We start from the raw sequence: 13,948 nt of genomic DNA, 5'->3' as shown, positions 1-13,948 counted from the left end.
GTATAATGACCATATATAATTATTTCTCAGTCTCTTCATTAGAATACAACCAGAAAATACAGGAAATTTGTATGCGGTATTCAACAATAGAAAAAAAATCAGAAAAAACAGCTTCCATAGGCTAAAGTGGCAAGTATTTAGTGTGACCTCCCTTTACACTAGAGTAACAGCAGGCGCCTGGCCAGGAATGGTCCGTGGAAGGGTAGCAGCCAAGAAACCACTTTTGTGGAAGGGGAACAGGGTGAAAAGGCTAAGATATGCTAAAGCTCACAAAGATTGGAATGAGGATCAGTGGAAAAGAGTATTATGGAGTGATGAATCCAAGTTTGAAATTTTGGGGTCCAATCGTCGACAATATGTGAGAAGAAGAGTTGGAGAGAGATGGACGAATGAATGCTTGCGGCCTTCAGCGAAACATGGTGCAGGGTGTGTCCTGATTTGAGGCTGCATTTCTGCCAGTGGTGTTGGCGATCTTGTCCGTATTGATGGGATCATGAATGCTGAAAAGTACAGACAGGTTTTAATTCATCATGCCATTCCTTCTGGAATGTGCCTGATTGGGAATGGTTTCATTTTTCAGCATGATAACGATCCCAAGCACTCTGCTAATGCAGTGAAATCATATTTAGCAAGGAAAACAGCTGATAAAACACTGACAGTCATGGACTGGCCTCCAAAGAGTCCAGACCTGAATATTATAGGGGCAGTATGGGATCACCTGGACAGAGAAAGAAATAAAAGACAACCTACATCTAAAGAAGAACTCTGGGAAGTGCTGAAAGAAGCCTGGTATAATATACCAGAAGATTACTTCAGAAAACTTCAGAACAGTCTCCCCAAAAGAGTTCAAGATGTGCTTAGAGCCAAGGGAGGTCACACTTAATACTGACTTTTGTCTCTACATATTTCCTGTATTTTCTGTTTGTATCTTAATACAGAGACCTAAAAATAATTATGGATGGTCATTAAAACTTTGCTAAAACAACAAAGCTGGTGGTGGCCTAAGACTTTTGCACAGTACTGTACATATGAACAGTTTCCTATGAATAGTTGAATGGCTGTGCATTGTTGGAAGCTGTAGCCTTGAGACATCACAATAACCCACGATGGGTTAAATAAGCCACCATGGCTTATTTAACCCATTGTTGGTTATCGTATATTTGTCAGGAATTTTTTAATCCACGATGGCTTATTTGGCCAAAATAAGCCATTCTAATAACCCATGGTCTCCAGTAAGGGTTATTTAACCTACTGTGGGTTATCATGTCGTCTGGCGCTCAGCGTGGCTTATTCAGATCGCCTACAGAGTCGCCTGGCAATAGCAGCCAAAACTACTGGCGCTGCTCTTCTCCAGCCTGCAGAGCCCTTTTTCCGATATCTGACAAGTGGCCCAAGGACAACTACAGCCCAACAAGCACAGCCTTCCCTGATACCACACTACAGTTACAAAATGACAGGTTTCTCCAAATACAATGACAGCCTTGTGCTACCCTGGTACAGTAAAGTTACACGATGACAGGCATCCCTGATCGCTACTTTGAAACTACGCAACTTGGAAAATAGTAGAAAATAAGGGAATAGGGAAAGAACTGCTAACCTTTCCATGAAGAAGTGCAGTTCTACAATAATCTACTACAATATCTGGAGGCTCCCCATGAAGGCACCCCACCCCATGGTGCAATTTTGCCCCATTCCAGCAAACCATCAGGGAGTTATAGCTCTCCCACCCCGTTTTTTTCCCCCTTCTCTGGTCACTTTTCCATGAAGAAGCAAAATGGCGGGGGTGGAGTGGGATGTGCAACTTTCCTTTTGCACAATTTTGCTATAGCAAACAGAAGCGGCTTTGCCAGCAATATGTGGGAGGGGGTGAAATGTGCCACTCTACTGTATCGCTAAAGTGCTATAGCGCTTTAGCAATTTTGAGAGAATGCAGGCTTTATGCCAGCAATGGCTAAGGAGGGGGGCCTTTGGCTCAATTTCGCTTTAGGGCTTTAGCAAACAGAAGTGGCTTTGCCAGCCATGTCTGAGGGGAGTGTGAAATGTGCAGCTCCACTTCATTGTTGTCAATTTTGATGACAAAGGCATCTATGCCAGTAATGGCTATGGGGGGAAATGCACAACTGAGGGTTTTGTCCCGATCCTGCAAACCCCCAAGGGTTTATTTGTGCCACCCCCTTTTTGGTGCACATGGTGATTACTAATGATCCAAAACTTGAGAATCAACAGCTCTTGTTCAAAGTATGCAGCTTCTGGTTATTACGCCAGCAAGTAATAATGTGATTGTAATAACTGATAAGTGCATTGCCTACATACACCAGATTTACTCTATTGCAATCTGTGTGCACATGCAATCCACATTTGCATACAGCATACTTATACAGCAATCTCACCTTGAACAAAAGATTTCCATACTCCAGTGTCCCATGGTCATGGAAAGGAAGGTTGGTACAAAATGTCATCCCAATTGAGGGGCAAGACCACAAGGCCACCAGTTCAAAATATGTTTTATGCAGCTGGAAAACTTGCATGCTACATTGGGAACTTCGGCCCTAATGAAGGTTTTATATTACAAGCTCTGAACTGTACTATGGTGGCCAGGTGACTGTCATCTATTTATTTTTTAGGTTCCTATGCCTAGTCTAACAGCTGCAAGACAGACAGAAACACCACAGGTGAGGGAATGAGAGAAGCTGCACCTGCAGTACCTCTGTCTACATGCAGCTATTAAAGGCACAGGAGCTCTGCCCACTCACCCAGGAAGTCCTACCTAAAACTTGGTAGGACTCCTCAGGCTTACTCTTGAGCCCTGCCCTCTTAAGACAGGTGAACTGAACCTTTGATGGGAGTGGCCAGCAGGGAGGGGATGGAATGGGTGTGGTTGGTTACCGGGGTGACAGGAGAGAAAGCAGGGAGCAGGAGTTAGGTCAGTGAAGGTGGACAGTTGAGGCAGAGGTCAGGAAAGTGATGACTAGTTTGGGAGAATTGGACACTAGAACAGATTTTGCTATGATCACATGACTTATTTGTGCTGCTGTTCTTATACTGGGTTGTTTTCATATTCCTTGTTCACCCAAAATATTCTGATCCTGTTATTTGGAAAATAAACCCTATTCCTGTTTCTGAGAAAAATCCAGGAGTGTACTGTTTTCTGGGCAGGACCCATGTTGGTTGAGTTTGAACACCCGATGAGGAAAATTTAACTTTAGAATTTGGTGCCAAACTGCTAGAATATCAATCCAGATATTCTGTCTTTAGTCCATATTCTGTTACTGATAAGTACTTAAGCACTTTGAATCACACAGAACCTGGTATTTCTGAGGATGGAAGAGCTTCAGCCCCAGTGACAGTCGGTTGGCCTATATTTAATCCTTCACCCTGTCATGATGAGGGGCAGGAGTGAACTGATTGGTGGGAACAGTTTGAAATGGTAGATGATATAAACGGCTAGACTGACACTATCAAAGCAAAATCCTTGGGCTTTTCCTTGCAAGGGAAAGCTCGCGAAGCTTATTTGTGGCTTTGAGGCAATTGGGAATGGGAGCCTACTCAAATCTGCCCTCTGATGTGCAGGATGTTTTCATAAAATATTTAATTGAGCGCATCATAAGAAGGCAGCTCTGTTTGCCTAAACATCTTGCCTTGAGGGAATGGGAGAAGACACAAACACAGCTTGGTGTGGTGCCACCATCTAGCTCCCAGTGGTTGCCCCTCCCTACCCCAACTGCCACCAGAAGGGTGTCTGAGGAAACATCTTGCCCTGAGGGGATGGGAAAAGAAAGAGATTAGGTTTGAACTCAAAATAAGAGAAACTGCGGAAGAGAAGAAAGAGAAGAAGAACAGGCCAGTAAAGACCAGGCCAGCCTAGGAGGGCAATAAACGCAATGCAAACCTGAGTTCAGTTGATATATTCCCATCCATCTGGGCAACTGAATCAAGCCTCACTATCATGCTTCCCCCCTCCCTCCCAATACCTTTCCCTGTGTCTTTTGTCTTTTTAGATTGTGAGCCAAAGGGCAGGAAGTGCCTGATGGTTGGTTCTTGTAAGCTGCTCTGGCAGTCTTTTGATGGAAGAGCAGGATAGAAATCTTTTAGATGAATAAACCAAAAATCTGGAGGAGGCAATGGCACTGGCAAATCAACAGAAGTTGGGAAGATGGTGGCCACCAGCAGGAGAGAGTCTGTGGCTCAGGTGCCATCTCTGAAAATGGAAGAAAGAGGCCATTCTAATGTGGGAGCCGAGCCCCCATACTGTACAGATAGTGTTGAGAGAGTGGCAAACAGTTGTAACTATTTTAAAAATGTTCACGTGTGTACTGGGATACCCTTTCAGTGGCAGAGTGATCACTTTGGGAAGTGAGCAAAGGAGATTAGCACTCGAGGAAGAAGCTGTTGGAGATATGGCCAGCTAGGGCATTTCAGGAGAGAATGTGCCCAGTATCAAGGGCAAAAGCGTCAGGGAAACGAATTCTGACAGCTGAGGTGTGCGGCCCTGGGGTGCCTATGGAACAGCAGGTCCCTTGCTTGAAGTTCTGGTGAAGGGACTGACAGGATCTGGGTATTCTCTTGAAGGGTGGGTGGGTGAAAGATGTACCATATAAGTTTCTGATAGACACAAGTGTTAGTCCTCCATTTTCAGGTATGGCAGAAGATAATTAAAGGAGTGGCAAAGAACATTCCACCTTGTAATATCATTCTGCTACCCATGAAAGGTATTGCTCAAGTAATTCTGAATTTGGGTGGTTTGCATTTTAGCCAGGAATTTGTGATCGCTCCTGGGGCTATACTAACTGCTTCATTAGGAACAGACTTTCTTAAGAAATATGAAGCTGAAGTTAGTTTTGCCACTGGTAATTGTGGGCCAAAAGTTTCCTTTGAGAATGATCCAACCCATACCTGGAGCGTTGCTGGTGGTACTCTTGCAAACCCTGGTCGTTTCTCCAAGGACAGAAATACTGGTGAGGGGAAATTGGAAGGGAGACCTCTCAGCTGAGACAGTGAGGCTGTTGGAGGTCTACCCAACCTTACAAGCGAAAGTGTTGATTGGGAGATCCATTAACCAAGGGTATGACAGTAACTATCCAGGTTGCTAATTTGACACTTGACATCACAGACAGTGTCAGGACAAACTCTTGACACTGGTGTATGGGTGAATCAGAAAGATACAAGCCTGTGTTACAATGCCAGGCCAAGAGGGGGAACTATACCCCAGTGAGATCAACCTGGAATGTGGTTCAAATCACAGAATTTAAATTAGATCAATGACAGTTGGAGCCTCATCGTTAAAGAGCCCAACAGGCCCTGTTAGTGTTCTGATGTTTTCAACCAAGGGGAAAAACAAGATGCTTCTGAAGCTCTGTCTTCAATACAGTTACCCACTCCATCCCACAATGCCAGTAATGATGCTCCTGAAATAAACCTACGTACTGTTTTGAGCTACAAGGTATTGGAGGATGCCTGCATAGTTACAGGACTTTTGCATGGACTAAAGAGGAATGTGGGTATGCGTTCCCATTAACTGGGCAGGTGGTGCAGCAAACCTTAGGTGGGAGTGTCCAGTTGGGAAGGAGTGGAATGGGTCTGGTGGTTGGCTACCAGGGTGGCAGGAAAAAATGCAGGGGAGGGGGAGTTATGTTGGTTAAGGCTGACTATTGAGGTAGAAGTGGTGAGAGGTTTGGGGGATTTGGAAACTACAGAATGGATTTGGCTATGAGTTGCTGTTCGGTTGTTTTCATATTCCTTATTCACCCCAAACATTGTGATCCTGCTATTTGTAAAATAAACCCTGTTCCTGTTTTGAGAAAGGTCCAGGAACCTATGTTGGTAGGGTTTGAACACCCCATGAGGAAATACGTAACTTTAAACAGAGTAGGGGTGTTTCTACATTAAGCAAAAAACCTGCAAAAATCCACATCCTTTCTGGAGCTTCCTGCTTTTGGTTTTTTTGTGGGATTAGGAAGGGTTCCTTTACATGGCAGCCACATGCCTCCCTCCCTCCCTGGCATGCGTACAAAGGAGCTGGGTGGGGGTGGGGGTGCGTTGTGGTTTCCATAGCTTAACTTCTGCTGTACTCTTTTGTTGCAGGAAACCTCTGACTTACTTCTGAGTAGGCATAAGATTGCCCTGTAAGTCTGAAAACCTTGGCATACTTACTTGGGAGTAAGCCCCATTGAACTTAATGGGGTGCTCTGAATCAACAGAGGATGTTGCTTCTGAGCTTGGTGGGGTGGGGGATCAGATGTGTCTCCTTTCATTGCTGTGCGGCATTTTACTCTCTTCTCCCTCCAGCTGAGAAATGTGCTCAAGCATTTACATGGCAGACACCTGGGAATTGAGGAAAGTCCTTCCTCAACAAGACTTGAGCAGACGCAGGAGTTGCAATCAAAAGGCGATTCTTGCCCTCGCACCTGTCAAATCTGCTCCTGCATGCCCCTCTCCCATCCGCAATGCCTTTGTCATCCTGACCACACACGCCCCCAGCAACTGAAAACAAATACCCACAGCAGGTAGAGCTGTTTCTCCCACTATTGGAGAATTTCATGGGGAGATCATGCCGCCCCTGTTCCATAGGGTGGAAAAAATACCACATTTATTGCATTTGGGGAAAACACTGGATCAGCTGGGGAAAATTGCGGGAAACACCCTGGGGGGTAACGGCTAAAGAGCCCGCAAACTTCTGTGACAGAGCCATCTCAAATAGCAGGATAAAAGCTCCTTGTGATGAACCCCTAGATTTAGTTACTGGCTGATAGGCAAGTAGAACTGCCTATAAATGAAGGGCTGTGGCTCAGAGGTAGGAACTGGAGACCCCCAGGTTGTGAGGAGGGGAGTATTGGGGAGACTGGCAGAAATAGGGGTGTAAGAAACACCTGGTTCTGCTGGGACCATCCACAGTGGGGGGGAGGCGCTCCGCTCCGGCTAGCTCTGCTCCGCGGCATCTCCGCAGAGCCACCGGCCGGGGCCACCCACAGCCGGACCTCCGTCCACTGCTGGGCTGCAGCCTCAAATGGCGGCCGCCATAGCAGCCGCCATTTGCATCCCTGCCGTAGCCGTGATAGGCTATGTATATATTTACGTAGCCTATCACAGCAAAGGGCAAGGACGCAAACAGTGGCTGCTACGCCATTTGTGTCCCTGCCTTTCGCCGTGATAGGCTACATAAGTATATACGTAGCCTGTCACGGCTACCGCAGGGACACAAATGGTGTAGCGGTCGCCATTTGCGTCCTGCGGTAGCTGTGATAGGCTACGTAAATATATACATAGCTTATGGCAAAAGACAGGGACGCAAATGGCGTCCCTGCGTTAGCCATGATAGGCTACATAGATACTTACGTAGCCTATCATGGCTTGGCAGGGACGCAAATGGCGGCCGGCGTAGTGGACACCATTTGAGTCTGCAGCCCGGCAGTGGCCAGAAGACCACCCAGAGCCCACGGAGCCACCGCCGCTGCTGCCGCCAGGTAGGGGGGGATTCTGCGGGGTGGCGGGGGGGTTGCCTCGTTCTGCCACAGACTCCCTGGACTGGAGTCCAGGGCGGAATTCTCACTCGGGTCCATGGCGGAATTCTCCAACATCCCTAGGCAGAAATCAAATCCTTTCGCTGCCCAGCTCCTCCCTCCCCAGCCTTCAGTGATGCACCCTGCGAAGTTGCTTTCACTTACACGTGTGTCTAATCAGCGGAGCAACCTTGAGAAAACTTGTTTTCCTGCCACATTCAGCTATGTCTCTGACTCCAAATCATCTCTCCCTCCCCCCCAGTTCCCAAACAGTTTCCAACTGTAGTTAAATCCTCACTTTTCCATGACAAAGCAAAATCGCACAATTATCCAGTGGTTTGTGTGGTGGCTCCCCATAAGGGGAACCTGTATATGAAATTTTATCCCCCTTCTGCAAAGTTTCAAGGAGTTGGAGACCAGGTCCCACCCCACCCCACCCCTTTTTGGTGCAATGTGAAAGGGTGAAAACTGAGCCGATAGAACGCCACAGCAGTTCTGATTCTGAGGAGGAACAGCAATCCGTGGGAGAGGAGCCAGCTCATCCCTCACAGGCTCAGCACCTGGCAGACATTCCTCCTGCCAGCATTCCTGAGATAGATAGTGACCCTGGTAGTGAGGGAGTGCGGGAGGGGGGCTTCTTAGATGCTCGACGCAGATGCAAAGAGTGATGAGCGATGGAGGGCACGGAAAGGAGGTGTAGCGCCCGTTTGGCACGCAAGCAACAGCCGCCTCCCATGGACCCAAGGGAAAGAGGGAGGATCTCTCCCTAGCCCATAAGTTCTGGGTCTTCATGTGACTCTCTTTCAAACGGGGATCACCTGCCTACTTGAAGCTTAGGCCACTCTGCTGTTCCTTGCTTTAGTCACTGGTGATTAGTATCTGAAAGAGTCATTAAGTTTTAAAAGGATTAAAGCTTTGAAAAGAATTCCTTTCATCTGTGTCTTGAGTTGGCTATTGGAATCTACTGAGAGAGGCTGCCAAGGCTCTCCTGACACAATGCTCCCCTAGACCCTTTGTTAGGTCTCGGGTTTCCCACAGCCAGTTCTCAGGGACTTCGATGTCATAATATTCCAGGGGACTTGGAGAGTGCAAGACAGCCCTTGGATCCCTAAGCATGGATACCCAGGAGGAGGGCTGTGGCGAAACCTCACCCCAAGCTAGCTGTCCAACCCACCCCCAACCCAGAAATGATACCAAATAGTGCCTTAGTAGCTTCAAAGCAGTATTAAACAAGCCCAGTATCAAGCACACCAAATAAGCCACTTTGTACAACAATAAAAAGTTTCTTCTTATCCTGCATTGTTAGTTTGTTGCTGGTGAGGGGGGGGAGCCAGCAAAGGTTTGGAAACTGGGGAGGCAGGTAAGGAATAAGGACTGGGAAAGAGGGGGTAGGAGTGGGAAGGGAAGCAAATGGTTTGTTTCACGTGTGGATGAATCCTCACTCTTCCATGACAAAGCAAAGTCACTCATTTATCCAGCAATGCTGCACCCCATAAGGGTAACGTGTGCATTAATTTTGTCCCATTTCTGCAAAGCTTCAGGGAGTTTTGTTGCACATCGGCAGAGATAGGGGACTTGGAAAAGGCTTGGAAATCCAGCTTGGAAAGTGGGGTGGTAGGTGGGAAGGAAGGGATAGGAGTGGGCAGGAAGGCCTTGAAATCAGGGCGATGTGGGGTGGGGCAGTGGGGGTACAGAGTAGTGGGTAAAGATCGACACTGGGTTGGGAACTGGGGGAGCTGTTGGGAGACAGAAGAAGATGCCCCTAGTGCGAAGCAGACCAATCGTAGGCAGGCTGCTGATGTACCGGCAGTATTAGGGATGGTAGGATATGGTTTCCACTGCAAAGGAAGCTGGGATACCTGCCTGGCTGGGCAGGAGGACTACAGGAGGAGGGGGGAGTGAAATAAACTATGAACATAAGAACATAAGAAGAGCTATGCTGGATCAGACCAAGGGTCCATCTAGTCCAGCATTCTGTTCACACAGTGGCCAACCAGCTGTCGACCAGGAGCCCAAAAGCAGGGCATGAGTGCAACAGTACCCTCCCACACATGTTCCCCAGCAACTGGTGTACAGATGCTCACTGCCTCTGGTGCTGGAGGTAGCACACAGCCATCAAGCCTAGCGATAGATAGCCTTCTCCTCCAGGAATTTGTCCAACCCCCTTTTCAAGCCATCCAAATTGGTGGCCATCACTACATGCTGTGGTAGCGAATTCCATAGTTTATGTGCTGTGTGAAGAAGCCCTTACTTTTATGCTGTGTTGCTTGTTTGCCTGAGTGCCTGACCGGAGAATAGTAGGTTGTTTGCAAAACAATCTACTCTGCATAGCTTATCACCCAGCTAGGGATGTACGAAAATTCCGCCACGGATCTCGGGGAGGCCGAATGCCAGCGCATTCGGCCCCCCGAAGTCGGTGGCGGAACGGCCTGCCCCCTGCCCCCCCCCGGGATGAGACTTACCTTGGGCGGATCTTCCTGGTGGCGGCGCCTCCGGCGGCGGTTCGGCGGTGGCGGCCGGTCTTCTGACCGGCTGCCGCCGCCACCATTTCCAGTTTAAAAAAAACAAAAACAAAACATGATAGGCTACACAAAGATTTATGTAGCCTATCACGGCTAGGTTTAAAAAAAAAAACGTGATAGGCTACATAAATGTTTACATAGCCTATCATGTCTGACTTTAAAAAAAAAAAATCCTGGACGGCTCTGGCCGCTGGCTAGCAGGGATGCAAATGGCGGCGGCTGTAGCCACCGCCGTTTGCGTCCCTGCAGTCAGCTGTGATAGGCTACGTAAATGTTTATGTAGCCTATCACGGGTGACTTAAAAAAAAAAAAAATGCGCATACACTATGCTATTTGCGTTCCCCTTATTTTTGCCGTCTTAGTCTACGTAAATGTTTACGTAGACTAAGACGTGCCAAAATAAGGAACGCAAATGGCGGCCGTGGCCGCTGCCATTTGAGTATGCGCGTTTTTTGTTGTTTTTTTAAGCCAGCCGTGATAGGCTCCGTAAACATTTACGTAGCCTATCATGGCTGACTGCAGGGATGCAAACAGCGGCAGCTACGGCCGCCGCCATTTGTGTCCCTGCTAGCCAGCGGCCGGATGTCCGGCTGCTGGCGGAGCCGGCCTGGGGTTCCGCAGAATCCCTGCAGAGCACAGCCGGCCGGCCAGGATTCCAGGGGGGGAGGAACGGAGCGCCTTCCCCACCCCGGCGAGGATTCCAGGGGGAGGGACGGAACGCCTCCCCCCCAACCATAAACATAATCTGCGAAAGGTAAGTGCCTTTCGTACATCCCTACACCCAGCATGGGTTAGTGTGGCGTGTGAAAAGTAGGGATGTACGAAACACCTACCTGGCTCCGCGCCAGGCAATCCGTGGGAGGGGGAGGCGCTCTGTCCCTCGTCCCGGAATCCTTGACGGGGGGGGAGGTGATCCGGTCCTCCCCCCCGGCATCCTGCCCAGCCGGCTCCGCTCCGCGGCCAAGCCGCAGAGCCACCGGCCGGCTCCGGCCGCCTGCAGCCGGACATCCGGCCGCTGGGCAGCACTGCAGGGACGCAAATGGCGGCTGTCGTAGCCGCTGCCATTTGCGTCCCTGTATTGAGCCGTGATAGGCTACGTAAATATTTACGTAGCTTATCACAGCAGGGGGAAAAACCCCAGCGTACGCAAATGGTAGCCGCCGCCATTTGCGTACGCTGGGTTTTTCCCCCCCTGCCATGATAGTGTACATAAATACTTACGCAGCCTATCACGGTAGGGGGAAAAAATCCCAGCGTATGCAAATGGCGGTAGCTGCCGCCATTTGCGTTTGCTGGGTTTCCCCCCCCCCGCCGTGACAGGCTACGTAAATACTTACATAGCCTATCACGGCCTTCGCAGGAACGCAAATGGCATCCCTGCATTAGCCGTGATAGGCTACGCAAGTAGTTACGTAGCCTATCACGGCTAGGAAGACAAAGCGAATGGCGGCAGCAGGACGGCCGCCATTCACAAAGCAGCGTGGATGGGAGCAGGTAAGTGCTCTGTTTTGCGTACCTTTCGTGGGGTGGGGGTGGCGGAGACTTCGTCCCGCGTGCCTTTCGTGGGGTGGGGTGGCAGGGGCTTCATTCCGCGTCAGATTTCGGGGGGCCAAATGCACTGGCATTCGGCCTCACCAAGATCTGTCGCTGAATTCTCTGACATCCCTAGTGAAAAGGCCCGCTCTGTTTGCATCTTGAGGTCATTTTGTGTGAGAGACAGCTTTTGTGTTTCCTGTTCTATGTTCAGTGTCAAGTTTTCAGCATCCTCACTTAGTTTATCCTTCTCTTTAGGGCTCAGATTAGGATTTTGGAATATTTGAAGAAAACTCAGTTTCAAAATTCACAGTGGGGAATATGAGAGAGATTTAAAACAAACAAACAAAAAACACAAGAGTGCTTTTGCTGCCTCAAGACCAAACTTTCTTCCATCTTCCCTGCTTGTTGGACTCAAGGCAATGCTAACTTGTCACAAGGCAGGTGACTCTTCACAAGTCCAAAATGTTTTCCACCCAGAAGTAGCATTTATGTACCATTAGTACAGGTAAATATGCTACAAAATAGAATTATGTCTGTATTCTTACCTCATGCAAGGCTTTGCCTGCGTAATACATAAGAAACCCTAAACCCAGTATTTCCACCTGTGCTCACCCAGGTCAGTTAGAAATGAGTGCATTCAAGCAGCAACTGTGATGACAGCATTGTTGAGTAAGGATGACCTCACAGAGGACAGACAGAATAAAAGTGATTGGCTGAGCTGGTGCTGGTAACTTAGAGGGGCCTTGCATATGGCTTTTGTGATCATATCTCAATATCTGCTCCTGCGAAGGGTCAGATATTTTAAATAAAAAAAAACAGAGTGGTTTTGTTTCCTAAAGACCAAACTTCCTTCCATCATTCTTGCTTGTTGGGCTTGAGGTAATGCTAACTGGTTACAACCAGGTGGGTGATTCTTTACAAGTTTATCAAGAAGCACAAAATATTTGGTCCCCCCTGCCCCCCGGTCACAAAAATAGCATTTACACACCATTAGTACAGAGAAAATATGCTATAAAATAGAATTATATTTGGGCTCTTACCTTGTACAAGGTTTTATGTCAAAGCACATAAAATGCTATAAATCCAATAACTACCATACTCAGCTCCTTGAAAGGTCACTTAGAAATGAGTTTGTTCAAGCAGCTACTGTGATGACCTCATCTACCTGCCAGCATTCCTGAGTGTGACCTCACAGAAGAAAGACAGAGAAGAAAGGTAATTGGCCTTTTGATTATGGTAATTTGTTTGATTATGGTGACTTAGAGGGTCATTGCATATGCCTTTTGTGATATCCCAGTATCTGTTGGGGAGTGGGGAATCAGCAAAATTTTTAGCCTGGTAGGGGTTTGGGGGGGGGGATAGGCACAAGCCATGTATGAAGGTAAAGTATGGAAGTCAAGTAGGAAAGGAGAAGGAGAGAATAAATGACAGGATTTGGGAAAAGATCACGAAAGAGTTGGAGGAAAAAGTGGCTAGCAGAACAAAATAAGAAAAAGATGCCTCAACAGAATCTGTGGAAGGAGGAAATAAGAGTTTAACACAGTCCAATAGAGAACATCACATTTCAACATTCATCAAACAGTTCTCTACTTTTTTTCTTTAGAATTCTCTCCTCCAAAAGCTTATATTCCATTTTTCTTTCGTGACTTCAGATTTTGCTTCCACAATGGATTGATTGATTTTGGTTTGATCTCTCAGTCTCAGTAACCTCATGTTCAACTTCTTTCTTCTCCAACCTCTGGCGGTATGATCTAAATTTCAAAACAAAACAAATTAAGAGTGGTTTTGCTTCCTAATGACCAAACTTTCTTCTGCCTTCCCTACTAAAAAACTAGCCTTTACATACTATTAGTATACAGTAGATATTCTCCAAGATAGAATTATATCTGGATTCTTACCTCATATAACGCTTTGCCTACATAATACATCAGAAACTGAGCATTTTTCCTACTTGTCCCTAGATCAGTTAGAAATGCGTACATTGAAGCAGGCAGCTGTGATGACCTTGTCTACCTGCCAGCAATGTAAAGGTGACCTCACAGAGGAGAGGCAGAGAGGAAAAGTGATTGACTGAGCTCATGATGCTGACTTGGAAGGACTCTGCACAAGCCCATGATCATATTTCAGTATATGCTCCTTGGGACGGTCAGCATTAGAGCTGTGAACAAACGGCCTCTCCAAATTCTCCAGCCTATTTGTGGGCAGAGCAATTGGGGGGACAATTTCACCAAATTTTTCCTAGGGGAGGAGAAATTCTCCAGCAGGTTCTCACAGATAGGGCTCACTATTGGCAGGGGTTGTAGCACAGGTTCTTTCTTTCTTCGTAAAGGTTTTGGGTTTATTGCACTGCTTCTGTAGGTGGCAACAGCATCAACTGTGTTGAGGCTTCCACTT

The sequence above is a fragment of the Heloderma suspectum genome, chromosome 4 (genome assembly GCF_057233095.1).
Source record: "Heloderma suspectum isolate Gila_16-S chromosome 4, 16-S_ref, whole genome shotgun sequence".
NCBI classification, from domain to species: domain Eukaryota; kingdom Metazoa; phylum Chordata; class Lepidosauria; order Squamata; family Helodermatidae; genus Heloderma; species Heloderma suspectum.
Note: the sequence above shows the minus strand (reverse complement) of the source record.